This window comes from Pseudophryne corroboree, unplaced genomic scaffold, assembly GCF_028390025.1.
Source record: "Pseudophryne corroboree isolate aPseCor3 unplaced genomic scaffold, aPseCor3.hap2 scaffold_576, whole genome shotgun sequence".
Taxonomy (NCBI): Eukaryota; Metazoa; Chordata; class Amphibia; order Anura; family Myobatrachidae; genus Pseudophryne; species Pseudophryne corroboree.
The window spans coordinates 8,703-35,767 of NW_026970175.1; the positions used below are offsets into that span (position 1 = coordinate 8,703).

At 45.3% G+C, this 27,065-nt stretch overlaps 13 non-coding genes and 2 pseudogenes across 13 annotated transcripts; 3 read left to right on the forward strand and 12 right to left on the reverse strand.

Annotated features, from left to right (window-relative positions):
* Positions 1-13,087: 13,087 nt before the first annotated feature.
* On the reverse strand, positions 13,088-13,251 carry LOC135033688 (U1 spliceosomal RNA). The gene has a single exon (XR_010229028.1). It is a non-coding gene; the product is annotated as a U1 spliceosomal RNA (small nuclear RNA).
* Positions 13,252-13,922: 671 nt separating this feature from the next.
* LOC135033852 (U1 spliceosomal RNA) lies at positions 13,923-14,085 on the reverse strand. The gene has a single exon (XR_010229173.1). It is a non-coding gene; the product is annotated as a U1 spliceosomal RNA (small nuclear RNA).
* A 152-nt stretch (positions 14,086-14,237) lies between these two features.
* Positions 14,238-14,401, reverse strand: LOC135033719 (U1 spliceosomal RNA). The gene has a single exon (XR_010229059.1). It is a non-coding gene; the product is annotated as a U1 spliceosomal RNA (small nuclear RNA).
* Positions 14,402-15,069: 668 nt separating this feature from the next.
* LOC135033817 (U1 spliceosomal RNA) lies at positions 15,070-15,233 on the reverse strand. The gene has a single exon (XR_010229148.1). It is a non-coding gene; the product is annotated as a U1 spliceosomal RNA (small nuclear RNA).
* A 152-nt stretch (positions 15,234-15,385) lies between these two features.
* On the reverse strand, positions 15,386-15,549 carry LOC135033928 (U1 spliceosomal RNA). Its single transcript, XR_010229244.1, has one exon. It is a non-coding gene; the product is annotated as a U1 spliceosomal RNA (small nuclear RNA).
* A 670-nt stretch (positions 15,550-16,219) lies between these two features.
* Positions 16,220-16,382, reverse strand: LOC135033849 (U1 spliceosomal RNA). The gene has a single exon (XR_010229171.1). It is a non-coding gene; the product is annotated as a U1 spliceosomal RNA (small nuclear RNA).
* Positions 16,383-16,534: 152 nt separating this feature from the next.
* On the reverse strand, positions 16,535-16,698 carry LOC135033923 (U1 spliceosomal RNA). The gene has a single exon (XR_010229239.1). It is a non-coding gene; the product is annotated as a U1 spliceosomal RNA (small nuclear RNA).
* A 702-nt stretch (positions 16,699-17,400) lies between these two features.
* Positions 17,401-17,535, reverse strand: LOC135033845 (U1 spliceosomal RNA; annotated as a pseudogene).
* A 152-nt stretch (positions 17,536-17,687) lies between these two features.
* LOC135033701 (U1 spliceosomal RNA) lies at positions 17,688-17,851 on the reverse strand. The gene has a single exon (XR_010229041.1). It is a non-coding gene; the product is annotated as a U1 spliceosomal RNA (small nuclear RNA).
* Positions 17,852-20,212: 2,361 nt separating this feature from the next.
* LOC135033868 (U1 spliceosomal RNA) lies at positions 20,213-20,368 on the forward strand. Its single transcript, XR_010229186.1, has one exon. It is a non-coding gene; the product is annotated as a U1 spliceosomal RNA (small nuclear RNA).
* A 674-nt stretch (positions 20,369-21,042) lies between these two features.
* Positions 21,043-21,206, forward strand: LOC135033742 (U1 spliceosomal RNA). Its single transcript, XR_010229081.1, has one exon. It is a non-coding gene; the product is annotated as a U1 spliceosomal RNA (small nuclear RNA).
* Positions 21,207-21,358: 152 nt separating this feature from the next.
* On the forward strand, positions 21,359-21,521 carry LOC135033835 (U1 spliceosomal RNA). Its single transcript, XR_010229163.1, has one exon. It is a non-coding gene; the product is annotated as a U1 spliceosomal RNA (small nuclear RNA).
* Positions 21,522-24,824: 3,303 nt separating this feature from the next.
* Positions 24,825-24,988, reverse strand: LOC135033933 (U1 spliceosomal RNA). Its single transcript, XR_010229249.1, has one exon. It is a non-coding gene; the product is annotated as a U1 spliceosomal RNA (small nuclear RNA).
* Positions 24,989-25,680: 692 nt separating this feature from the next.
* LOC135033783 (U1 spliceosomal RNA) lies at positions 25,681-25,822 on the reverse strand (annotated as a pseudogene).
* A 152-nt stretch (positions 25,823-25,974) lies between these two features.
* On the reverse strand, positions 25,975-26,138 carry LOC135033866 (U1 spliceosomal RNA). Its single transcript, XR_010229185.1, has one exon. It is a non-coding gene; the product is annotated as a U1 spliceosomal RNA (small nuclear RNA).
* Between the last annotated feature and the right edge of the window lie 927 nt (positions 26,139-27,065).

Genomic DNA, 27,065 nt, shown 5'->3' on the forward strand with positions numbered 1-27,065 from the left:
ACTAACAGGAGGCTTTAAAATTTTCATTCTAGTGTCTTTCGTTTGGGAGAAAAATGCAAAGGTACAATACAGCTTTTCCTTGCCGATATCTCTCTTTTGCAAAGAGATAGGCATTGGAAAATTCTGGGCTATAACGTGTAGATGAAGCACTAACAGGAGGCTTTAAAATTTTCATTCTAGTGTCTTTCGTTTGGGAGAAAAATGCAAAGGTACAATACAGCTTTTCCTTGCCAATATCTCTCTTTTGCAAAGAGCTAGGCATTGGAAAATGCAGGGCTATAACGTGTAGATGAAGCACTAACAGGAGGCTTTACAATTTTCATTCTAGTGTCTTTCGTTTGGGAGAAAAATGCAAAGGTACAATGCTGCTTTTCCTTGCCGATATCTCTCTTTTGCAAAGAGATAGGCATTGGAAAATGCAGGGCTATAACGTGTAGATGAAGCACTAACAGGAGGCTTTAAAATTTTCATTCTAGTGTCCTTCGTTTGGGAGAAAAATGCAAAAGTACAATACAGCTTTTCCTTGCCAATATCTCTCTTTTGCAAAGAGCTAGGCATTGGAAAATTCAGGGCTATACCGTGTAGATGAAGCACTAACAGGAGGCTTTTAAATTTTCATTCTAGTGTCTTTCGTTTGGTAGAAAAATGCAAAGGTACAATACAGCTTTTCCTTGCCGATATCTCTCTTTTGCAAAGAGATAGGCATTGGAAAATTCAGGGCTATAACGTGTAGATGAAGCACTAACAGGAGGCTTTAAAATTTTCATTCTAGTGTCTTTCGTTTGGGAGAAAAATGCAAAGGTACAATACAGCTTTTCCTTGCCGATATCTCTCTTTTGCAAAGAGATAATCATTGGAAAATTCAGGGCTATAACGTGTAGATGAAGCACTAATAGGAGGCTTTAAAATTTTCATTCTAGTGTCTTTCGTTTGGGAGAAAAATGCAAAGGTACAATACAGCTTTTCCTTGCCGATATCTCTCTTTTGCAAAGAGATAGGCATTGGAAAATTCAGGGCTATAACGTGTAGATGAAGCACTAACAGGAGGCTTTAAAATTTTCATTCTAGTGTCCTTCGTTTGGGAGAAAACTGCAAAGGTACAATACAGCTTTTCCTTGCCGATATCTCTCTTTTGCAAAGAGATAGGCATTGGTAAATTCAGGGCTATAACGTGTAGATGAAGCACTAATAGGAGGCTTTAAAATTTTCATTCTAGTGTCCTTCGTTTGGGAGAAAAATGCAAAGGTACAATACAGCTTTTCCTTGCCGATATCTCTCTTTTGCAAAGAGATAGGCATTGGAAAATTCAGGGCTATAACGTGTAGATGAAGCACTAACAGGAGGCTTTAAAATTTTCATTCTAGTGTATTTCGTTTGGGAGAAAAATGCAAAGGTACAATACCGCTTTTCCTTGCCGATATCTCTCTTTTGCAAAGAGCTAGGCATTGGAAAATTCAGGTCTATAACGTGTAGATGAAGCACTAATAGGAGGCTTTAAAATGTTCAATCTAGTGTCCTTCGTTTGGGAGAAAAATGCAAAGGTACAATACAGCTTTTCCTTGCCAATATCTCTCTTTTGCAAAGAGCTAGGCATTGGAAAATTCAGGGCTATAACGTGTAGATGAAGCACTAACAGGAGGCTTTAAAATTTTCATTCTAGTGTCTTTCGTTTGGGAGAAAAATGCAAAAGTACAATGCTGCTTTTCCTTGCCAATATCTCTCTTTTGCAAAGAGATAAGCATTGGAAAATTCAGGGCTATAACGTGTAGATGAAGCACTAACAGGAGGCTTTAAAATTTTCATTCTAGTGTCTTTCGTTTGGGAGAAAAATGCAAAGGTACAATACAGCATTTCCTTGCCGATATCTCTCTTTTGCAAAGAGATAGGCATTGGAAAATTCAGGGCTATAACGTGTAGATGAAGCACTAACAGGAGGCTTTAAAATTTTCATTCTAGTGTCTTTCGTTTGGGAGAAAAATGCAAAGGTACAATACAGCTTTTCCTTGCCGATATCTCTCTTTTGCAAAGAGATAGGCATTGGTAAATTCAGGGCTATAACGTGTAGATGAAGCACTAATAGGAGGCTTTAAAATTTTCATTCTAGTGTCTTTCGTTTGGGAGAAAAATGCAAAGGTACAATACAGCTTTTCCTTGCCGATATCTCTCTTTTGCAAAGAGATAGGCATTGGAAAATTCAGGGCTATAACGTGTAGATGAAGCACTAACAGGAGGCTTTAAAATTTTCATTCTAGTGTCCTTCGTTTGGGAGAAAACTGCAAAGGTACAATACAGCTTTCCTTGCCGATATCTCTCTTTTGCAAAGAGATAGGCATTGGTAAATTCAGGGCTATAACGTGTAGATGAAGCACTAATAGGAGGCTTTAAAATTTTCATTCTAGTGTCCTTCGTTTGGGAGAAAAATGCAAAGGTACAATACAGCTTTTCCTTGCCGATATCTCTCTTTTGCAAAGAGATAGGCATTGGAAAATTCAGGGCTATAACGTGTAGATGAAGCACTAACAGGAGGCTTTAAAATTTTCATTCTAGTGTATTTCGTTTGGGAGAAAAATGCAAAGGTACAATACCGCTTTTCCTTGCCGATATCTCTCTTTTGCAAAGAGCTAGGCATTGGAAAATTCAGGGCTATAACGTGTAGATGAAGCACTAATAGGAGGCTTTAAAATGTTCAATCTAGTGTCCTTCGTTTGGGAGAAAAATGCAAAGGTACAATACAGCTTTTCCTTGCCAATATCTCTCTTTTGCAAAGAGCTAGGCATTGGAAAATTCAGGGCTATAACGTGTAGATGAAGCACTAACAGGAGGCTTTAAAATTTTCATTCTAGTGTCTTTCGTTTGGGAGAAAAATGCAAAAGTACAATGCTGCTTTTCCTTGCCAATATCTCTCTTTTGCAAAGAGATAAGCATTGGAAAATTCAGGGCTATAACGTGTAGATGAAGCACTAACAGGAGGCTTTAAAATTTTCATTCTAGTGTCTTTCGTTTGGGAGAAAAATGCAAAGGTACAATACAGCTTTTCCTTGCCAATATCTCTCTTTTGCAAAGAGCTAGGCATTGGAAAATGCAGGGCTATAACGTGTAGATGAAGCACTAACAGGAGGCTTTACAATTTTCATTCTAGTGTCTTTCGTTTGGGAGAAAAATGCAAAGGTACAATGCAGCTTTTCCTTGCCGATATCTCTCTTTTGCAAAGAGATAGGCATTGGAAAATGCAGGGCTATAACGTGTAGATGAAGCACTAACAGGAGGCTTTAAAATTTTCATTCTAGTGTCTTTCGTTTGGGAGAAAAATGCAAAGGTACAATACAGCTTTTCCTTGCCGATATCTCTCTTTTGCAAAGAGATAGGCATTGGAAAATTCAGGGCTATAACGTGTAGATGAAGCACTAACAGGAGGCTTTAAAATTTTCATTCTAGTGTCTTTCGTTTGGGAGAAAAATGCAAAGGTACAATACAGCATTTCCTTGCCGATATCTCTCTTTTGCAAAGAGATAGGCATTGGAAAATTCAGGGCTATAACGTGTAGATGAAGCACTAACAGGAGGCTTTAAAATTTTCATTCTAGTGTCTTTCGTTTGGGAGAAAAATGCAAAGGTACAATACAGCTTTTCCTTGCCGATATCTCTCTTTTGCAAAGAGATAGGCATTGGTAAATTCAGGGCTATAACGTGTAGATGAAGCACTAATAGGAGGCTTTAAAATTTTCATTCTAGTGTCTTTCGTTTGGGAGAAAAATGCAAAGGTACAATACAGCTTTTCCTTGCCGATATCTCTCTTTTGCAAAGAGATAGGCATTGGAAAATTCAGGGCTATAACGTGTAGATGAAGCACTAACAGGAGGCTTTAAAATTTTCATTCTAGTGTCCTTCGTTTGGGAGAAAACTGCAAAGGTACAATACAGCTTTTCCTTGCCGATATCTCTCTTTTGCAAAGAGATAGGCATTGGTAAATTCAGGGCTATAACGTGTAGATGAAGCACTAATAGGAGGCTTTAAAATTTTCATTCTAGTGTCCTTCGTTTGGGAGAAAAATGCAAAGGTACAATACAGCTTTTCCTTGCCGATATCTCTCTTTTGCAAAGAGATAGGCATTGGAAAATTCAGGGCTATAACGTGTAGATGAAGCACTAACAGGAGGCTTTAAAATTTTCATTCTAGTGTATTTCGTTTGGGAGAAAAATGCAAAGGTACAATACCGCTTTTCCTTGCCGATATCTCTCTTTTGCAAAGAGCTAGGCATTGGAAAATTCAGGGCTATAACGTGTAGATGAAGCACTAATAGGAGGCTTTAAAATGTTCAATCTAGTGTCCTTCGTTTGGGAGAAAAATGCAAAGGTACAATACAGCTTTTCCTTGCCAATATCTCTCTTTTGCAAAGAGCTAGGCATTGGAAAATTCAGGGCTATAACGTGTAGATGAAGCACTAACAGGAGGCTTTAAAATTTTCATTCTAGTGTCTTTCGTTTGGGAGAAAAATGCAAAAGTACAATGCTGCTTTTCCTTGCCAATATCTCTCTTTTGCAAAGAGATAAGCATTGGAAAATTCAGGGCTATAACGTGTAGATGAAGCACTAACAGGAGGCTTTAAAATTTTCATTCTAGTGTCTTTCGTTTGGGAGAAAAATGCAAAGGTACAATACAGCTTTTCCTTGCCAATATCTCTCTTTTGCAAAGAGCTAGGCATTGGAAAATGCAGGGCTATAACGTGTAGATGAAGCACTAACAGGAGGCTTTACAATTTTCATTCTAGTGTCTTTCGTTTGGGAGAAAAATGCAAAGGTACAATGCTGCTTTTCCTTGCCGATATCTCTCTTTTGCAAAGAGATAGGCATTGGAAAATGCAGGGCTATAACGTGTAGATGAAGCACTAACAGGAGGCTTTAAAATTTTCATTCTAGTGTCTTTCGTTTGGGAGAAAAATGCAAAGGTACAATACAGCTTTTCCTTGCCGATATCTCTCTTTTGCAAAGAGATAGGCATTGGAAAATTCAGGGCTATAACGTGTAGATGAAGCACTAACAGGAGGCTTTAAAATTTTCATTCTAGTGTCTTTCGTTTGGGAGAAAAATGCAAAGGTACAATACAGCTTTTCCTTGCCGATATCTCTCTTTTGCAAAGAGATAGGCATTGGAAAATTCAGGGCTATAACGTGTAGATGAAGCACTAACAGGGGGCTTTAAAATTTTCATTCTAGTGTCCTTCGTTTGGGAGAAAACTGCAAAGGTACAATACAGCTTTTCCTTGCCGATAGCTCTCTTTTGCAAAGAGATAGGCATTGAAAAATTCAGGGCTATAACGTGTAGATGAAGCACTAATAGGAGGCTTTAAAATTTTCATTCTAGTGTCCTTCGTTTGGGAGAAAAATGCAAAGGTACAATACAGCTTTTCCTTGCCGATATCTCTCTTTTGCAAAGAGATAGGCATTGGAAAATTCAGGGCTATAACGTGTAGATGAAGCACTAACAGGAGGCTTTAAAATTTTCATTCTAGTGTATTTCGTTTGGGAGAAAAATGCAAAGGTACAATACCGCTTTTCCTTGCCGATATCTCTCTTTTGCAAAGAGCTAGGCATTGGAAAATTCAGGGCTAGAACGTGTAGATGAAGCACTAATAGGAGGCTTAAAAATTTTCAATCTAGTGTCCTTCGTTTGGGAGAAAAATGCAAAGGTACAATACAGCTTTTCCTTGCCAATATCTCTCTTTTGCAAAGAGCTAGGCATTGGAAAATTCAGGGCTATAACGTGTAGATGAAGCACTAACAGGAGGCTTTAAAATTTTCATTCTAGTGTCTTTCGTTTGGGAGAAAAATGCAAAAGTACAATGCTGCTTTTCCTTGCCGATATCTCTCTTTTGCAAAGAGATAAGCATTGGAAAATTCAGGGCTATAACGTGTAGATGAAGCACTAACAGGAGGCTTTAAAATTTTCATTCTAGTGTCTTTCGTTTGGGAGAAAAATGCAAAGGTACAATACAGCTTTTCCTTGCCAATATCTCTCTTTTGCAAAGAGCTAGGCATTGGAAAATGCAGGGCTATAACGTGTAGATGAAGCACTAACAGGAGGCTTTACAATTTTCATTCTAGTGTCTTTCGTTTGGGAGAAAAATGCAAAGGTACAATGCTGCTTTTCCTTGCCGATATCTCTCTTTTGCAAAGAGATAGGCATTGGAAAATGCAGGGCTATAACGTGTAGATGAAGCACTAACAGGAGGCTTTAAAATTTTCATTCTAGTGTCCTTCGTTTGGGAGAAAAATGCAAAAGTACAATACAGCTTTTCCTTGCCAATATCTCTCTTTTGCAAAGAGCTAGGCATTGGAAAATTCAGGGCTATACCGTGTAGATGAAGCACTAACAGGAGGCTTTTAAATTTTCATTCTAGTGTCCTTCGTTTGGTAGAAAAATGCAAAGGTACAATACAGCTTTTCCTTGCCGATATCTCTCTTTTGCAAAGAGATAGGCATTGGAAAATTCAGGGCTATAACGTGTAGATGAAGCACTAACAGGAGGCTTTAAAATTTTCATTCTAGTGTCTTTCGTTTGGGAGAAAAATGCAAAGGTACAATACAGCTTTTCCTTGCCGATATCTCTCTTTTGCAAAGAGATAGGCATTGGAAAATTCTGGGCTATAACGTGTAGATGAAGCACTAACAGGAGGCTTTAAAATTTTCATTCTAGTGTCCTTCGTTTGGGAGAAAAATGCAAAGGTACAATACAGCTTTTCCTTGCCGATATCTCTCTTTTGCAAAGAAATAGGCATTGGAAAATTCAGGGCTATAACGTGTAGATGAAGCACTAATAGGAGGCTTTAAAATTTTCATTCTAGTGTCCTTCGTTTGGGAGAAAAATGCAAAGGTACAATAAAGCTTTTCCTTGCCGATATCTCTCTTTTGCAAAGAAATAGGCATTGGAAAATTCAGGGCTATAACGTGTAGATGAAGCACTAACAGGAGGCTTTAAAATTTTCATTCTAGTGTCTTTCGTTTGGGAGAAAAATGCAAAGGTACAATACAGCTTTTCCTTGCCGATATCTCTCTTTTGCAAAGAGATAGGCATTGGAAAATTCTGGGCTATAACGTGTAGATGAAGCACTAACAGGAGGCTTTAAAATTTTCATTCTAGTGTCTTTCGTTTGGGAGAAAAATGCAAAGGTACAATACAGCTTTTCCTTGCCAATATCTCTCTTTTGCAAAGAGCTAGGCATTGGAAAATGCAGGGCTATAACGTGTAGATGAAGCACTAACAGGAGGCTTTACAATTTTCATTCTAGTGTCTTTCGTTTGGGAGAAAAATGCAAAGGTACAATGCTGCTTTTCCTTGCCGATATCTCTCTTTTGCAAAGAGATAGGCATTGGAAAATGCAGGGCTATAACGTGTAGATGAAGCACTAACAGGAGGCTTTAAAATTTTCATTCTAGTGTCCTTCGTTTGGGAGAAAAATGCAAAAGTACAATACAGCTTTTCCTTGCCAATATCTCTCTTTTGCAAAGAGCTAGGCATTGGAAAATTCAGGGCTATACCGTGTAGATGAAGCACTAACAGGAGGCTTTTCAATTTTCATTCTAGTGTCTTTCGTTTGGTAGAAAAATGCAAAGGTACAATACAGCTTTTCCTTGCCGATATCTCTCTTTTGCAAAGAGATAGGCATTGGAAAATTCAGGGCTATAACGTGTAGATGAAGCACTAACAGGAGGCTTTAAAATTTTCATTCTAGTGTCTTTCGTTTGGGAGAAAAATGCAAAGGTACAATACAGCTTTTCCTTGCCGATATCTCTCTTTTGCAAAGAGATAGGCATTGGAAAATTCTGGGCTATAACGTGTAGATGAAGCACTAACAGGAGGCTTTAAAATTTTCATTCTAGTGTCCTTCGTTTGGGAGAAAAATGCAAAGGTACAATACAGCTTTTCCTTGCCGATATCTCTCTTTTGCAAAGAAATAGGCATTGGAAAATTCAGGGCTATAACGTGTAGATGAAGCACTAATAGGAGGCTTTAAAATTTTCATTCTAGTGTCCTTCGTTTGGGAGAAAAATGCAAAGGTACAATAAAGCTTTTCCTTGCCGATATCTCTCTTTTGCAAAGAAATAGGCATTGGAAAATTCAGGGCTATAACGTGTAGATGAAGCACTAACAGGAGGCTTTAAAATTTTCATTCTAGTGTCTTTCGTTTGGGAGAAAAATGCAAAGGTACAATACAGCTTTTCCTTGCCGATATCTCTCTTTTGCAAAGAGCTAGGCATTGGAAAATTCAGGGCTATAACGTGTAGATGAAGCACTAACAGTAGGCTTTAAAATTTTCATTCCCAATGGGGATGGCTTCCCGGGAGGTAACCCCTATTGAGTGAAGGGAGTATATAGGATACGACCCAGTGGTACCTGACGACATAGATACTAACAGCTATTTAATAACATTACGCTAGAAAGTGATTATTAGCAACATATATATCTATATAAACAACCCCGCCAGGGTTGTGCCTTCAAAAATAATCACACACGGACACGCTTTTTAAACCTTTTTTTCACATCTCTTTATTTTTCTTATGCACATGTATGTTAGTTCTGTGATTTTAACCTTTATGTTTCACTGCAGTTTGGGATAATAATATTAATATTTATCCAATTTTAATACATACTTAATAAAGGTTATATTTTATGATTCATTCATTCTGTCCAGTGCGTCAACAGTGCAGATTTCTTCTTGTTTTTTTCTCCCAAATTCTATAACAATGACAGTAAATGTTGTTTCTTTTCAAACAGAACTTTCTTGACCATGCTACTTGCTTGAAAGATCTGGGAGCACATGGAAAACAGTACAAACCATGCAGTATCACAAGAGCCTTTATTTGATCTTTCATGAAGATAGAGCAGAATTGAGGACACGTCAACAATTTCTGCCGAAGGTGGTTCATCTTTCCACATGGTGCCTTTGGCCACTGACACCTTCGTTGAGTCAAAGTCTCTGGCTGTGGTCAGAACTTTGAAAATTTATGTCACCAGAACGGTTCAGATTAGGAAAACAGAGGCTCTGTTTGTCCTGTATGCTCCCAACAGGATTGGGTGTCCTGCTTCCATGTAGACCATTATGCGCTGGATCTGTGGTAAGATTCAGCATGCTCATTCCATGGCAGGATTGCCGTTACTGAATTAGGTGAAGACCCATTCTACTAGAAAGGTGGGTTCATCCTGGGCAGCTGGTCGGGGAGTCTCGGCATTGCAACTTTGCCGAGCAGCTATTTAGTAAACACTTTTGCTAAGTTTTACAAGTTTGATACCTTGGCTGATGATAACCTCAAGTTGGGTCATTCGGTGCTGCAGAGTCGTACGCACTCTCCCACCCGTTCAAGAGCTTTGGTATAACCCCATGGTTCTTAATGTGACCCCAGCATCCTCTAGGTCGTATGAGAAAATAGGATTTTAATACCTACCGGTAAATCCTTTTCTCTTAGTCCGTAGAGGATGCTGGGCACCCGTCCCAGTCCATACTGTGTCTGCAGTTATTACTTGTGGTTATACACATGTTATGTTATGGTTCTGGTCAGCTTTTTGCTGCAATTGTTCATGCCGTTGGCTTGTGTTCTGTTGAATGCCACGTTCTGCGGCATGCTTAAGGTGTGAGCTGGTAAGATGCTCACCTTAGTTTAACAATAAATCCTTTCCTCGAAATGTCCGTCTCCCTGGGCACAGTTCCTATAACTGGAGTCTGGAGGAGGGGCATAGAGGGAGGAGCCAGTTCACACCCTTTGAAAGTCTTAAAGTGCCCATGTCTCTTGCGGATCCCGTCTATACCCCATGGTTCTTAATGTGACCCCAGCATCCTCTACGGACTAAGAGAAAAGGATGCCCTTGCGCACTATCCTGACTTCTCCTCCCGTCTGCTTACTTTGTGCCTTCCAACGCACAATGCGAACTACAGGTGGTGCTGCAGGGCCCACACCCTTTTACTTGCCTTACAGAACAGCTCTGGAGCTGTTACAGTGCCCAGCTGCTGCAAGAAATCAGCTTGAATGCTTCAGGGGATGGGGCATGGCCAACATGAGCCCCACACCAAAGGAGGGTGGGGGTGTTTAATGCGAACTAGGGGTCATCCAAGCACCGCAAAAGGCCGCCATGCCCTGCATGCCCCTTTTCTCTTTTCATATGCAGATGAGGGTTCCAGCCAACTTTGGCCCACATCTTGGATGACATCACCGTATGCAAATCCGTCTTCTGCAGACCTTCCCCCAGGAATGCTTGTACTAGTTGTTGCATATGGTTTGATATTTGATGGTGCTTCAATATTAGGCAGCCTTCCACCCTCCCATGTTCATCTGAACAGATGTGGTCTCCCTGCAGTTGTTGTCCCCAGACGAGAGTTCCCTTGTGCGTCCTCAGTTGAATCTCCTTAACTTGACGGGGGAGGGGCTGCCCGAGCAGCCACCCTCCCCAGCCCTATCCCAACTCATACTTATTTTGCATATGAGATCTCTTGATCATGAAGATTGTTCTCACAGGGTGAGGTTCATCCATTATATTTTAAAATAGGAAGGTACAAATTACATATTTGAATTGCATCTATGTGCTGGATTCAAATGTCCCCCCCCCCCCCCTTCCTTTCTCAATTGTGCCCGTCAGCAGCTATTCTAAGGTTGCTGCCAATGGGTGTGACACATTAATTTCTTCTGTGGGGTACACTGGACTCCACAAGGATTCACATTGGGGTGTAGAGTAGGATCTTGATCTGAGGCACCAACCGGCTCAAAGCTTTTGACTGTTCCCAAGATGCTCAGCGCATCCTCCTCTATAACCCCGCTTCCATGAACAGGGAGCTCAGTTTGTAGTTGGTGCCTTCAGTAGCAGGCCACTTAACAGGGGCCTGCCTCAGGCAGCCTATTCTTAGCTATTAATTTTGACAAGAAAAGAAGAACTTGTTTTATGAGAATCTACAAGGGCTGCAGCAGGCTAGGTCTAATAGACATCTTTACTGCAGCTTCATCACTCCCAGCGGCGCTGTATACTCCCGTGCCCTGGTTGCTGGGTCACTGCAGCGGAGGCTCCAGTTTCTTCCTAAGGTCAGTCACACACACACCGCCCTTCCGGATCACGAGGCCGCTGATGAAGGGGAGCGTGGCCGTAGGGGGTGGACCGTGTGCGCACTGGCGTGGACACTGATTACTGGGCAGCCGCTCCACTAGCCACCAGGTACAGTTAAGGAGCACAGGTCTGGGAGTTTTACTCCTATATTAACCCAATTTTGTACTGCCCGCAGCGCATTGTGATAGGTAATAGGGCCTGATTCAGGTTGGAATGCAATCACAATAAGCGATCCAACTGCAAAAATTGCTAACAGCATACGCATGTGCCTGCATTTTCTGCGGCACCCCGCAGAGAATGCGATCGCCTCTGCCTGTCAATCGGGGCGGGGGGGGGAGAGGGGGGTCAGCAACACTCCATTTCCAAGTCAGGGATGGAGCGGTGCGGGGGCAAGGCTTCAAAATGGGGTCTGCAACGGAGGAGACACAGGGGGCGTGGTCACAGCGGCTGTATGACATCACATTCAGCCGCTGTGATCACAAAAATGGTGGCGGCTTCCTGCGCGCACATACAGTTTGCACCAGCAGGAGGCTACACCATTTTTTATGATCACGCTGAACTGCAGTGCGACTGCAATTACAGCATGGTCAAGAATGGAGGCGTCATGCTGGGTGGCCATGCCCTGTCACTGTGCAGGAGCCAGCACCGCACACACACTAGTCCCCGGGTGCAGCCCCCAACCCCCGGGACACCCGGAGCAACAAAATGTAGATTCAGGCCACCAGGCCACGCCCCTACCTATGAAACCATGCCTCCTTTTTACCATTGCGCTGCTTATCTGCGCGGCACTGCATTACAATCTCCTTCGCCACCTCTCTGGGTGTCACCAGTGATAGTGACACCTCTGCCATGCTTGTAGCAGCTGGTCCTAAGATCTACGCCTCAAGCCCTGAGTGTTTGCCCTTGTGACTTGTTGATCATCATAGCGAAGCAGATGCTTACAGAAAACTGCAGGGGCTTAGATTGAAAATAAAAAAATTGATGGGTATAAGGTAGAGAGGAGCGGGTTCGGTTCTCCGAGAACCGAATTCCCGACGAACTCCATGTGGTTTACACTGGTCCGAGGCAGGCTCGGTTGTTCCCGCCTGACTCGGAAAACCTGAACAAGGGAAAATGTCATCATCCCGCTGTCGGATTCTCTCGAGATTCGGATTCCATATAAAGAGCTGCGCGTTGCCGCCATTTTTACTCGTGCATTGAAGAGAGAGCGGAGAGGACGTGGCTATGTTCTCTCAGTGGAAATCTCAATATCAGTGCTCAGTATCAGTGGTTACTTATTGCTGCTCAGTAATACTAGTAGTGTGTCTCTCCTGCTCAGTGTCAGTTCTCAGTAGTATCCTCATCAGTGCTCAGTATCACTGCTCATTGTCTTGTGCTGCATTGTGGTGCTCAGCATACTACAGTACATTACTAATAGTCCAGTGCTGCATCTTGCTGCTCAGTGTCAGTTCTAGTATCCTCATCAGTGCTCACTATCACTGCTCATTACATTGTGGTGTTCTGTATACTACAGTAACATAGTAATATAGTAACATATAGTAACATAGTTTTTGAGGTTGAATAGAGGCAAATTGCCCATCGTGTTCAACCTGTTTTAAGTTGTGATGATTCTACATACTTGCTGAATAATGTTTTATGACTAGTTAGCTACTATAACTCATGTTACCCCCGGATTAACCATGTTGATATTTTAAGTATTATAACCTTGGATAGCTTTTTCATTCAGAAATGTATCCATTCCTTTTTTAAATCCAATTACAGAGTCCGCCATTACCACCTTCCCTGGCAGGGAATTCCACATCCTGATTGCCCTAACAGTGAACATCATAGTATCTCACCTGGCAGGTAAGTAGGAGTTGGGCTAGAGCTGTGGAGGATTGCTGCTCGGGCACCCCCTGTCAAGTGAAGGAGATCCAACTGAGGCAGCACAAGGGAACTCTCGAAAGAAGAACAAGGCTAGAGGAAGATCTGAGACAAAGAAATCTGACTTTTACCAGAGCAGACCAGAGGAAAGCACAAACGCAGTCCCCCACTACCACAAATAATGCAGTCGAGTTTCCCACATTTGGGGAAATCACAGGGGTCAGCATACCCAGAGTGCAATGAATGAACCTCACCCTGGGAGAACAATCTTCATGACCATGGTATCTCCTATGCAAAATAAGTATGATTTGGGATAGGGCTGGGGAGGGCCGCTGCTCAGGCACATCTCTGTCAAGTAAAGGAGATTCAACTGAGCCAACACAAGGGAACTCTCATCTGGGGACAACAACTGCAGGGAGAACACATATTTTCAGATGAACATGGGAGGGCAGAAGGCTGCCTAACACTGAAGCACCCCCAAACAACAAACCAAATGCAACTACTAGTGCAAGCATTCCTGGGGGAAGGCCTGCAGCAGATGGATTTGCATATGGTGATGTCATCCAAGCAGTGGGTCAAAGTTGGCTTCAACCCTCGTCTGCATATGAAAATAAAAAAGGGGTGTGCAGGGCATGGCGGCCTTTTGCGGCGCTTGGATGACCCCTAGTTTGCATTAAACACCTCCACCTTCCTTCGGTGTGGGGCTCATGTTGGCTATGCCCCAGCCCCTGAAGCATTCAAGCTGATTTCTTGCAGCAGCTGGGCACTGTAACAGCTCCAGAGCTGCTCTGTAAAGCAAGTAAAAGGGTGTGGGCCCTGCAGCACTACCTGTAGTTTGCATTGTGCGTTGGAAGGCACAAAGTAAGCAGACGGGAGAAGTCAGGATAGTGCACAAGGGCATAGAAGGGAGCGGCTCAAGAAAAGAGAAGTGGAAACAGACAGCAAACTAGGCTGGAGAGAGACCTGAGACAAAGAGATCTGAATTATACGAGAGCCGACCAGAGGAAACACAAATTATGTAATCAAGTGTCCCACATTTGGGGAAATCGTAGGAGCAGCACACCCAGAGTGCATTGGGTGAGCCTTGCCCTGGGAGAAGCACCTTCCTGATCATAGTATCTCACCTGGCAGGTAAGTAGGAGTTGGGCTAGAGCTGGGGAGGGTCGCTGTTCGGGCACCCCCCTGTCAAGTGAAGGAGATCCAACTGAGGCAGCACAAGGAAACTCTCGAAAAAAGAACAAGGCTAGAGGAAGATCTGAGACAAAGAAATCTGACTTTTACCAGAGCTGACCAGAGGAAAGCACAAACACAGTCCCCCACTACCACAAATAATGCAGTCGAGTTTCCCACATTTGGGGAAATGACAGGGGTCAGCATACCCAGAATGCAATGAATGAACCTCACCCTGGGAGAACAATCTTCATGACAATGGTATCTCCTATGCAAAATAAGTATGATTTGGGATAGGGCTGGGGAGGGCCGCTGCTCAGGCACATCTCTGTCAAGTAAAGGAGATTCAACTGAGGCAGCACAAGGGAACTCTCATCTGGGGACAACAACTGCAGGGAGAACACATATTTTCAGATGAACATGGGAGAGCAGAAGGCTGCCTAATACTGAAGCACCCCCAAACAACAAACCAAATGCAACAACTAGTACAAGCATTCCTGGGAAAAGGTCTGCAGAAGACGGATTTGCATACGGTGATGTCATCCAAGCAGTGGGCCAAAGTTGGCTGGAACCCTCATCTGCATATGAAAAGAGAAAAGGGGTATGCAGGGCATGGCGGCCTTTTGCGGCGCTTGGATGACCCTTAGTTCGCATTAAACACCTCCACCCTCCGTCGGTGTGGGGCTCATGTTGGCTATGCCCCAGCCCCTGAAGCATTCAAGCTGATTTCTTGCAGCAGCTGGGCACTGTAACAGCTCCAGAGCTGCTCTGTAAGGCAAGTAAAAGGGTGTTGGCCCTGCAGCACTACCTGTAGTTTGCATTGTGCGTTGGAAGGCACAAAGTAAGCAGACAGGAGAAGTCAGGAGAGTGCACAAGGGCAAGGGCAGGGGCTCAAGAAAAGAGAAGTGGAAACAGACAGCAAACTAGGCTGGAGAGAGACCTGAGACAAAGAGATCTGAATTATACGAGTAGCCGACCAGAGGAAACACAAATTATGTAGTCAAGTGTCCCACATTTGGGGAAATCGTAGGAGCAGCACACCCAGAGTGCAATGGGTGAGCCTTGCCCTGGGAGAAGCACCTTCCTGATCATAGTATCTCACCTGGCAGGTAAGTAGGAGTTGGGCTAGAGCTGGGGAGGGTCACTGCTCGGGCACCCCCCTGTCAAGTGAAGGAAATCCAACTGAGGCAGCACAAGGAAACTCTCAAAAAAAGAACAAGGCTAGAGGAAGATCTGAGACAAAGAAATCTGACTTTTACCAGAGCTGACCAGAGGAAAGCACAAACACAGTCCCCCACTACCACAAATAATGCAGTCGAGTTTCCCACATTTGGGGAAATCACAGGGGTCAGCATACCCAGAATGCAATGAATGAACCTCACCCTGGAAGAACAATCTTCATGACCATGGTATCTCCTATGCAAAATAAGTATGATTTGGGATAGGGCTGGGGAGGGCCGCTGCTCAGGCACATCTCTGTCAAGTAAAGGAGATTCAACTGAGGCAGCACAAGAGAACTCTCATCTGGGGACAACAACTGCAGGGAGAACACATATTTTCAGATGAACATGGGAGAGCAGAAGGCTGCCTAATACTGAAGCACCCCAAACAACAAACCAAATGCAACAACTAGTACAAGCATTCCTGGGGGAAGGTCTGCAGAAGACGTATTTGCATACGGTGATGTCATCCAAGCAGTGGGCCAAAGTTGGCTGGAACCCTCATCTGCATATGAAAAGAGAAAAGGGGTATGCAGGGCATGGCGGCCTTTTGCGGCGCTTGGATGACCCTTAGTTCGCATTAAACACCTCCACCCTCCGTCGGTGTGGGGCTCATGTTGGCTATGCCCCAGCCCCTGAAGCATTCAAGCTGATTTCTTGCTGCAGCTGGGCACTGTAACAGCTCCAGAGCTGCTCTGTAAGGCAAGTAAAAGGGTGTGGGCCCTGCAGCACTACCTGTAGTTTGCATTGTGCGTTGGAAGGCACAAAGTAAGCAGACAGGAGAAGTCAGGAGAGTGCACAAGGGCATAGAAGGCAGCGGCTCAAGAAAAGAGAAGTGGAAACAGACAGCAAACTAAGCTGGAGAGAGACCTGAGACAAAGAGATCTGAATTATACGAGAGCCGACCAGGGGAAACGCAAATTATGCAGTCAAGTTTCCCACATTTGGGGAAATCGCAGGAGCAGCACACCCAGAGTGCAATGGGTGAGCCTTGCCCTGGGAGAAGCACCTTCATGATCATAGTATCTCACCTGGCAGTTATGTAGGAGTTGGGCTAGAGCTGGGGAGGGTCGCTGCTCGGGTACCCCCCTGTCAAGTGAAGGAGATCAAACTGAGGCAGCACAATGGAACTCTCGAAAGAAGAACAAGGCTAGAGGAAGATCTGAGACAAAGAAATCTGACTTTTACCAGAGCTGACCAGAGGAAAACACAAACACAGTCCCCCACTACCACAAATAATGCAGTTGAGTTTCCCACATTTGGGGAAATCACAGGGGTCAGCATACCCAGAATGCAATGAATGAACCTCACCCTGGGAGAACAATCTTTATGACCATGGTATCTCCTATGCAAAATAAGTATGATTTGGGATAGGGCTGGGGAGGGCCGCTGCTCAGGCACATCTCTGTCAAGTAAAGGAGATTCAACTGAGGCAGCACAAGGGAACTCTCATCTGGGGACAACAACTGCCGGGAGAACACATATTTTCAGATGAACATGGGAGGGCAGAAGGCTGCCTAATACTGAAGCACCCCCAAACAACAAACCAAATGCAGCAACTAGTACAAGCATTCCTGGGGGAAGGTCTGCAGAAGACGGATTTGCATACAGTGATGTCATCCAAGCAGTGGGCCAAAGTTGGCTGGAACCCTCATCTGCATATGAAAAGAGAAAAGGGGTATGCAGGGCATGGCGGCCTTTTGCGGCGCTTGGATGACCCTTAGTTCGCATTAAACACCCCCACCCTACTTCGGTGTGGGGCTCATGTTGGCCATGCCCCAGCCCCTGAAGCATTCAAGCTGATTTCTTGCAGCAGCTTGGCACTGTAACAGCTCCAGAGCTGCTCTGTAAGGCAAGTAAAAGGGTGTGGGCCCTGCAGCACTACCTGTAGTTTGCATTGTGCATCGGAAGGCACAAAGTAAGCAGACAGGAGGAGAAGTCAGGATAGTGCACAAGGGTATAGAAGGGAGGGGCTCAAGAAAAAAGAAGTGGAAACAGACAGCAAACTAGGCTGGAGAGAGACCTGAGACAAAGAGATCTGAATTATATGAGAGCCGACTAGGGGAAACACAAATTATGCAATCAAGTTTCCCATATTTGGGGAAATCGCAGGGGCAGCACACCCAGAGTGCAATGGGTGAGCCTTGCCCTGGGAGAAGCAACTTCATGATCATAGTATCTCACCTGGCAGGTAAGTAGGAGTTGGGCTAGAGCTGGGGAGGGTCGCTGCTCGGGCACCCCCCTGTCAAGTGAAGGAGATCCAACTGAGGCAGCACAAGGGAACTCTTGAAAGAAGAACAAGGCTAGAGGAAGATCTGAGACAAAGAAATCTGACTTTTACCAGAGCTGACCAGAGGAAAGCACAAACACAGTCCCCCACTACCACAAATAATGCAGTTGAGTTTCCCACATTTGGGGAAATCACAGAGGTCAGCATACCCAGAACGCAATGAATGAACCTAACCCTGGGAGAACAATCTTCATGACCATGGTATCTCCTATGCAAAATAAGTATGATTTGGGATAGGGCTGGGGAGGGCCGCTGCTCAGGCACATCTCTGTCAAGTAAAGGAGATTCAACTGAGGCAGCACAAGGGAACTCTCATCTGGGGACAACAACTGCAGGGAGAACACATATTTTCAGATGAACATGGGAGGGCAGAAGGCTGCCTAATACTGAAGCACCCCCAAACAACAAACCAAATGCAACAACTAGTGCAAGCATTCCTGGGGGAAGGCCTGCCGCAGATGGATTTGCATATGGTGATGTCATCCAAGCAGTGGGTCAAAGTTGGCTTCAACCCTCGTCTGCATATGAAAAGAGAAAAGGGGCATGCAGGGCATGGCGGCCTTTTGCGGCGCTTGGCTGACCCCTAGTTTGCATTAAACACCTCCACCCTCCGTCGGTGTGGGGCTCATGTTGGCTATGCCCCAGCCCCTGAAGCATTCAAGCTGATTTCTTGCTGCAGCTGGGCACTGTAACAGCTCCAGAGCTGCTCTGTAAGGCAAGTAAAAGGGTGTGGGCCCTGCAGCACTACCTGTAGTTTGCATTGTGCGTTGGAAGGCACAAAGTAAGCAGACAGGAGAAGTCTGGAGAGTGCACAAGGGCATAGAAGGCAGCGGCTCAAGAAAAGAGAAGTGGAAACAGACAGCAAACTAGGCTGGAGAGAGACCTGAGACAAAGAGATCTGAATTATACGAGAGCCGACCAGGGGAAACACAAATTATGCAGTCAAGTTTCCCACAGGAGTATATAGGATACGACCCAGTGGTACCTGACGACATAGATACTAACAGCTATTTAATAATATTACGCTAGAAAGTGATTATTAGCAACATATATATCTATATAAACAACCCCGCCAGGGTTGTGCCTTCAAAAATAATCACACACGGACACGCTTTTTAAACCTTTTTTTCACATCTCTTTATTCTTCTTATGCACATGTATGTTAGTTCTGTGATTTTAACCTTTATGTTTCACTGCAGTTTGGGATAATAATATTAATATTTATCCAATTTTAATACATACTTAATAAAGGTTATATTTTATGATTCATTCATTCTGTCCAGTGCGTCAACAGTGCAGATTTCTTCTTGTTTTTTCTCCCAAATTCTATAACAATGACAGTAAATGTTGTTTCTTTTCAAACAGAACTTTCTTGACCATGCTTCTTGCTTGAAAGATCTGGGAGCACATGGAAAACAGTACAAACCATGCAGTATCACAAGAGCCTTTATTTGATATTTCATGAAGATAGAGCAGAATTGAGGACACGTCAACTATTTCTGCCGAAGGTGGTTCATCTTTCCACATGGTGCCTTTGGCCACTGACACCTTCGTTGAGTCAAAGTCTCTGGCTGTGGTCAGAACTTTGAAAATTTATGTCACCAGAACGGTTCAGATTAGGAAAACAGAGGCTCTGTTTGTCCTGTATGCTCCCAACAGGATTGGGTGTCCTGCTTCCATGTAGACAATTATGCGCTGGATCTGTGGTAAGATTCAGCATGCTCATTCCACGGCAGGATTGCCGTTACTGAATTAGGTGAAGACCCATTCTACTAGAAAGGTGGGTTCATCCTGGGCAGCTGGTCGGGGAGTCTCGGCATTGCAACTTTGCCGAGCAGCTATTTAGTAAACACTTTTGCTAAGTTTTACAAGTTTTAGAGTAAAGGAGATTCAACTGAGGCAGCACAAGGGAACTCTCATCTGGGGACAACAACTGCAGTGAGAACACATATTTTCAGATGAACATGGGAGGGCAGAAGGCTGCCTAATACTGAAGCACCCCCAAACAACAAACCAAATGCAACAACTAGTACAAGCATTCCTGGGGGAAGGTCTGCAGAAGACGGATATGCATATAGTGATGTCATCCAAGCAGTGGGCCAAAGTTGGCTGGAACCCTCATCTGCATATGAAAAGAGAAAAGGGGTATGCAGGGCATGGCGGCCTTTTGCGGCGCTTGGATGACCCTTAGTTCGCATTAAACACCCCCACCCTCCTTCGGTGTGGGGCTCATGTTGGCCATGCCCCAGCCCCTGAAGCATTCAAGCTGATTTCTTGCAGCAGCTTGGCACTGTAACAGCTCCAGAGCTGCTCTGTAAGGCAAGTAAAAGGGTGTGGGCCCTGCAGCACTACCTGTAGTTTGCATTGTGCATTGGAAGGCACAAAGTAAGCAGACAGGAGGAGAAGTCAGGATAGTCCACAAGGGTATAGAAGGGAGGGGCTCAAGAAAAAAGAAGTGGAAACAGACAGCAAACTAGGCTGGAGAGAGACCTGAGACAAAGAGATCTGAATTATATGAGAGCCGACCAGGGGAAACACAAATTATGCAGTCAAGTTTCCCACATTTGGGGAAATCGCAGGGGCAGCACACCCAGGTGAGATACTATAATCAGGAAGGTGCTTCTCCCAGGGCAAGGCTCACCCATTGCACACTGGGTGTGCTGCTCCTACGATTTCCCCAAATGTGGGACACTTGACTGCATAATTTGTGTTTCCTCTGGTCGGCTCTCGTATAATTCAGATCTCTTTGTCTCAGGTCTCTCTCCAGCCTAGTTTGCTCTCTGTTTCCACTTCTTTTTTCTTGAGCCCCTCCCTTCTATACCCTTGTGCACTATCCTGACTTCTCCTCCCGTCTGCTTACTTTGTGCCTTCCAATGCACAATGCAAACTACAGGTAGTGCTGCAGGGCCCACACCCTTTTACTTGCCTTACAGAGCAGCTCTGGAGCTGTTACAGTGCCCAGCTGCTGCAAGAAATCAGCTTGAATGCTTCATGGGATGGGGCATGGCCAACATGAGCCCCACACCAAAGGAGGGTGGGGGTGTTTAATGCGATCTAGGGGTCATCCAAGCACCGCAAAAGGCCGCCATGCCCTGCACGCCCCTTTTCTCTTTTCATATGCAGATGAGGGTTGAAGCCAACTTTGACCCACTGCTTGGATAACATCACCATATGCAAATCCATCTGCTGCAGGCCTTCCCCCAGGAATGCTTGCACTAGTTGTTGCATTTGGTTTGTTGTTTGGGGGTGCTTCAGTATTAGGCAGCCTTCTGCCCTCCCATGTTCATCTGAAAATATGTGTTCTCCCTGCAGTTGTTGTCCCCATATGAGAGTTCCCTTGTGCTGCCTCAGTTGAATCTCCTTTACTTGACAGAGATGTGCCTGAGCAGCGGCCCTCCCCAGCCCTATCCCAAATCATACTTATTTTGCATAGGAGACACCATGGTCATGAAAATTGTTCACCCAGGGTGAGGTTCATTCATTGCATTCTGGGTATGCTGACCCCTGTGATTTACCCAAATGTGGGAAACTCGCCTGCATTATTTGTGGTAGTTGGGGACTGTGTTTGTGTTTTCCGCTGGTCAGCTCTGGTAAAAGTCAGATTTCTTTGTCTCAGTTCTTCCTCTAGCCTTGTTCTTCTTTCGAGAGTTCCATTGTGCTGCCTCAGTTGGATCTCCTTCACTTGACAGGGGGGTGCCCGAGCAGCGACCCTCCCCAGCTCTAGCCCAACTCCTACTTACCTGCCAGGTGAGATACTATGATCTTGAAGGTGCTTCTCCCAGGGCAAGGCTCAACCATTGCACTCTGGGTGTGCTGCCCCTGCGATTTCCCCAAATATGGGAAACTTGACTGCATAATTTGTGTTTCCCCTGGTCGGCTCTCGTATAATTCAGATCTCTTTGTCTCAGGTCTCTCTCCAGCCTAGTTTGCTGTCTGTTTCCACTTCTCTTTTCTTGAGCCGCTCCCTTCTATGCCCTTGCGCACTATCCTGACTTCTCCCGTCTGCTTACTTTGCGCCTTCCAACGCACAATGCGAACTACAGGTAGTGCTGCAGGGCCCACACCCTTTTATTTGCCTTACAGAGCAGCTCTGGAGCTGTTACAGTGCCCAGCTGCTGCAAGAAATCAGCTTGAATGCTTCAGGGGCTGGGGCATAGCCAACATGAGCCCCACACCGAAGGAGGGTGGAGGTGTTTAATGCGAACTAGGGGTCATCCAAGCGCCGCAAAAGGCCGCCATGCCCTGCATAACCCTTTTCTCTTTTCATATGCAGATGAGGGTTCCAGCCAACTTTGGCCCACTGCTTGGATGACATCACCGTATGCAAATTCGTCTCCTGCAGACCTTCCCCCAGGAATGCTTGTACTAGTTATTGCATATGGTTTGATATTTGATGGTGCTTCAGTATTAGGCAGCCTTCCGCTCTCCCATGTTCATCTGAAAAAATGTGGTCTCCCTGCAGTTGTTGTCCCCAGACGAGAGTTCCCTTGTGCTTCCTCAGTTGAATCTCCTTAACTTGACGGGGGAGGGGCTTGCCCGAGCAGCCACCCTCCCCAGCCCTATCCCAACTCATACTTATTTTGCATATGAGATCTCTATATCATGAAGATTGTTATCACAGGGTGAAGTTCATCCATTATATTTTAAAATAGGAAGGTTCAAATTACATATTTGAATTGCATCTATGTGCTGGATTCAAATGTCCCCCCCCCTTCCTTTCTCAATTGTGCCCGTCAGCAGCTATTCTAAGGTTGCTGCCAATGGGTGTGACACATTAATTTCTTCTGTGGGGTACACTGGACTCCACAAGGATTCACATTGGGGTGTAGAGTAGGATCTTGATCTGAGGCACCAACCGGCTCAAAGCTTTTGACTGTTCCCAAGATGCTCAGCGCATTCTCCTCTATAACCCCGCTTCCATGAACAGGGAGTTCAGTTTGTAGTTGGTGCCTTCAGTAGCAGGCCACTTAACAGGGGCCTGCCTCAGGCAGCCTATTCTTAGCTATTAATTTTGACAAGAAAATAAGAACTTTTTTTATGAGAATCTACAAGGGCTGCAGCAGGCTAGGTCTAATAGACATCTTTACTGCAGCTTCATCACTCCCAGCGGCGCTGTATACTCCCGTGCCCTGGTTGCTGGGTCACTGCAGCGGAGGCTCCGGTTTCTTCCTAAGGTCAGTCACACACGCACCGCCCTTCCGGATCACGAGGCCGCTGATGAAGGGGAGCGTGGCCGTAGGGGGTGGACCGTGTGCGCACTGGCGTGGACACTGATTACTGGGCAGCCGCTCCACGAGCCACCAGGTACAGTTAAGGAGCACAGGTCTGGGGTTTTTTCTCCCATATTAAACCAATTTTGTACTGCCCGCAGCGCATTGTGATAGGTAATAGGGCCTGATTCAGGTTGGATTGCAATCACAGTAAGCGATCCAACTGCAAAAATTGCTAAGAGCATACGCATGTGCCTGCATTTTCTGCGGCACCCCGCAGAGAATGCGATCGCCTCTGCCTGTCAATCGGGGCAGGGGGGGAGAGGGGGGTCAGCAACACTCCATTTCCAAGTCAGGGATGGAGCGGTGCGGGGGCAAGGCTTCAAAATGGGGTCTGCAACGGAGGAGACACAGGGGGCGTGGTCACAGCGGCTGTATGACATCACATTCAGCCGCTGTGATCACAAAAATGGTGGCGGCTTCCTGCGCGCACATACAGTCTGCACCAGCAGGAGGCTACACCATTTTTTATGATCACGCTGAACTGCAGTGCGACTGCAATTACAGATTGGTCAAGAAGGGAGGCGTCATGCTGGGTGGCCATGTCCTGTCACTGTGCAGGAGCCAGCACCGCTCACACACTAGTCCCCGGGTGCAGCCCCCAACCCCCGGGACACCCGGAGCAACAAAATGTAGATTCAGGCCACCAGGCCACGCCCCTACCTATGAAACCATGCCTCCTTTTTACCATTGCGCTGCTTATCTGCGCGCACTGCATTACAATCTCCTTCGCCACCTCTCTGGGTGTCACCAGTGATAGTGACACCTCTGCCATGCTTGTAGCAGCTGGTCCTAAGATCTACGCCTCAAGCCCTGAGTGTTTGCCCTTGTGACTTGTTGATCATCATAGCGAAGCAGATGCTTACAGAAAACTGCAGGGGCTTAGATTGAAAATAAAAAAATATATGGGTATAAGGTAGAGAGGAGCGGGTTCGGTTCTCCGAGAACCGAATTCCCCACGAACTCCACGTGGTTTACACTGGTCCGAGGCAGGCTCGGTTGTTCCCGCCTGACTCGGAAAACCTGAACAAGGGAAAATGTCATCATCCCGCTGTCGGATTCTCGCGAGATTCGGATTTCATATAAAGAGCTGCGCGTTGCCGCCATTTTTACTCGTGCATTGAAGAGGGAGCGGAGAGGACGTGGCTATGTTCTCTCAGTGGAAATCTCAATATCAGTGCTCAGTATCAGTGGTTACTTATTGCTGCTCAGTAATACTAGTAGTGTGTCTCTCCTGCTCAGTGTCAGTTCTCAGTAGTATCCTCATCAGTGCTCAGTATCACTGCTCATTGTCTTGTGCTGCATTGTGGTGCTCAGCATACTACAGTACATTACTAATAGTCCAGTGCTGCATCTTGCTGCTCAGTGTCAGTTCTAGTATCCTCATCAGTGCTCACTATCACTGCTCATTACATTGTGGTGTTCTGTATACTACAGTAACATAGTAATATAGTAACATATAGTAATATAGTTTTTGAGGTTGAAAAGAGGCAAATTGCCCATCGTGTTCAACCTGTTTTAAGTTGTGATGATTCTACATACTTGCTGAATAATGTTTTATGACTAGTTAACTACTACAACTCATGTTACCCCCGGATTAACCATGTTGATATTTTAAGTATTATAACCTTGGATAGCTTTTTCATTCAGAAATGTATCCATTCCTTTTTTAAATCCAATTACAGAGTCCGCCATTACCACCTTCCCTGGCAGGGAATTCCACATCCTGATTGCCCTAACAGTGAAGATCATAGTATCTCACCTGGCAGGTAAGTAGGAGTTGGGCTAGAGCTGTGGAGGATTGCTGCTTGGGCACCCCCTGTCAAGTGAAGGAGATCCAACTGAGGCAGCACAAGGGAACTCTCGAAAGAAGAACAAGGCTAGAGGAAGATCTGAGACAAAGAAATCTGACTTTTACCAGAGCTGACCAGAGGAAAGCACAAACACAGTCCCCCACTACCACAAATAATGCAGTCGAGTTTCCCACATTTGGGGAAATCACAGGGGTCAGCATACCCAGAATGCAATGAATGAACCTCACCCTGGGAGAACAATCTTCATGACCAAGGTATCTCCTATGCAAAATAAGTATGATTTGGGATAGGGCTGGGGAGGGCCGCTGCTCAGGCACATCTCTGTCAAGTAAAGGAGATTCAACTGAGGCAGCACAAGGGAACTCTCATCTGGGGACAACAACTGCAGGGAGAACACATATTTTCAGATGAACATGGGAGGGCAGAAGGCTGCCTAAAACTGAAGCACCCCCAAACAACGAACCAAATGCAACTACTAGTGCAAGCATTCCTGGGGGAAGGCCTGCAGCAGATGGATTTGCATATGGTGATGTCATCCAAGCAGTGGGTCAAAGTTGGCTTCAACCCTCGTCTGCATATGAAAAGAATAAAGGGGTGTGCAGGGCATGGCGGCCTTTTGCGGCGCTTGGATGACCCCTAGTTCGCATTAAACACCTCCACCCTCCTTCGGTGTGGGGCTCATGTTGGCTATGCCCCAGCCCCTGAAGCATTCAAGCTGATTTCTTGCAGCAGCTGGGCACTGTAACAGCTCCAGAGCTGCTCTGTAAAGCAAGTAAAAGGGTGTGGGCCCTGCAGCACTACCTGTAGTTTGTATTGTGCGTTGGAAGGCACAAAGTAAGCAGACGGGAGAAGTCAGGATAGTGCACAAGGGTATAGAAGGGAGGGGCTCAAGAAAAAAGAAGTGGAAACAGACAGCAAACTAGGCTGGAGAGAGACCTGAGACAAAGAGATCTGAATTATATGAGAGCCGACCAGGGGAAACACAAATTATGCAGTCAAGTTTCCCACATTTGGGGAAATCGCAGGGGCAGCACACCCAGAGTGCAATGGGTGAGCCTTGCCCTGGGAGAAGCATCTTCATGATCATAGTATCTCACCTGGCAGGTAAGTAGGAGTTGGGCTAGAGCTGGGGAGGGTCGCTGCTCGGGCACCCCCCTGTCAAGTGAAGGAGATCCAACTGAGGCAGCACAAGGGAACTCTCGAAAGAAGAACAAGGCTAGAGGAAGATCTGAGACAAAGAAATCTGACTTTTACCAGAGCTGACCAGAGGAAAGCACAAACACAGTCCCCCACTACCACAAATAATGCAGTTGAGTTTCCCACATTTGGGGAAATCACAGGGGTCAGCATACCCAGAATGCAATGAATTAACCTAACCCTGGGAGAACAATCTTCATGACCATGGTATCTCCTATGCAAAATAAGTATGATTTGGGATAGGGCTGGGGAGGGCCGCTGCTCAGGCACGTCTCTGTCAAGTAAAGGAGATTCAACTGAGGCAGCACAAGGGAACTCTCATCTGGGGACAACAACTGCAGGGAGAACACATATTTTCAGATGAACATGGGAGGGCAGAAGGCTGCCTAATACTGAAGCACCCCCAAACAACAAACCAAATGCAACAACTAGTGCAAGCATTCCTGGGGGAAGGCCTGCCGCAGATGGATTTGCATATGGTGATGTCATCCAAGCAGTGGGTCAAAGTTGGTTCAAACACCTTTGCAAAGTTCTATAAGTTTGATACCCTGGCTGAGGAGGACCTCCTGTTTGCTCAATCGGTGCTGCAAAGTCATCCGCACTCTCCTGCCCGTTTGGGAGCTTTGGTATAATCCCCATGGTCCTTACGGAGTCCCCAGCATCCTCTAGGACGTAAGAGAAAATAAGATTTTAAACCTACCGGTAAATCTTTTTCTCGTAGTCCGTAGAGGATGCTGGGTGCCCGTCCCAAGTGCGGTCTACTTCTGCAAGACTTGTATATAGTTATTGCTTACATAAGGGTTATATGTTAGTTTTCATCGGTCTTGGACTGATGCTATGTTGTTTTCATACTGTTAACTGGGTAGTATATCACAAGTTATACGGTGTGATTGGTGTGGCTGGTATGAATCTTGACCTTGGATTAACAAAAATCCTTTCCTCGTACTGTCCGTCTCCTCTGGGCACAGTTTCTCTAACTGAGGTATGGAGGAGGGGCATAGAGGGAGGAGCCAGTGCACACCCAGATCTAAAGTCTTTCTTAAAGTGCCCATGTCTGCTGCGGAGCCCGTCTATCCCCCATGGTCCTTACGGAGTCCCCATCATCCTCTACGGACTACGAGAAAAAAAAATTACCGGTAGGTTTAAAATGTTATTTTT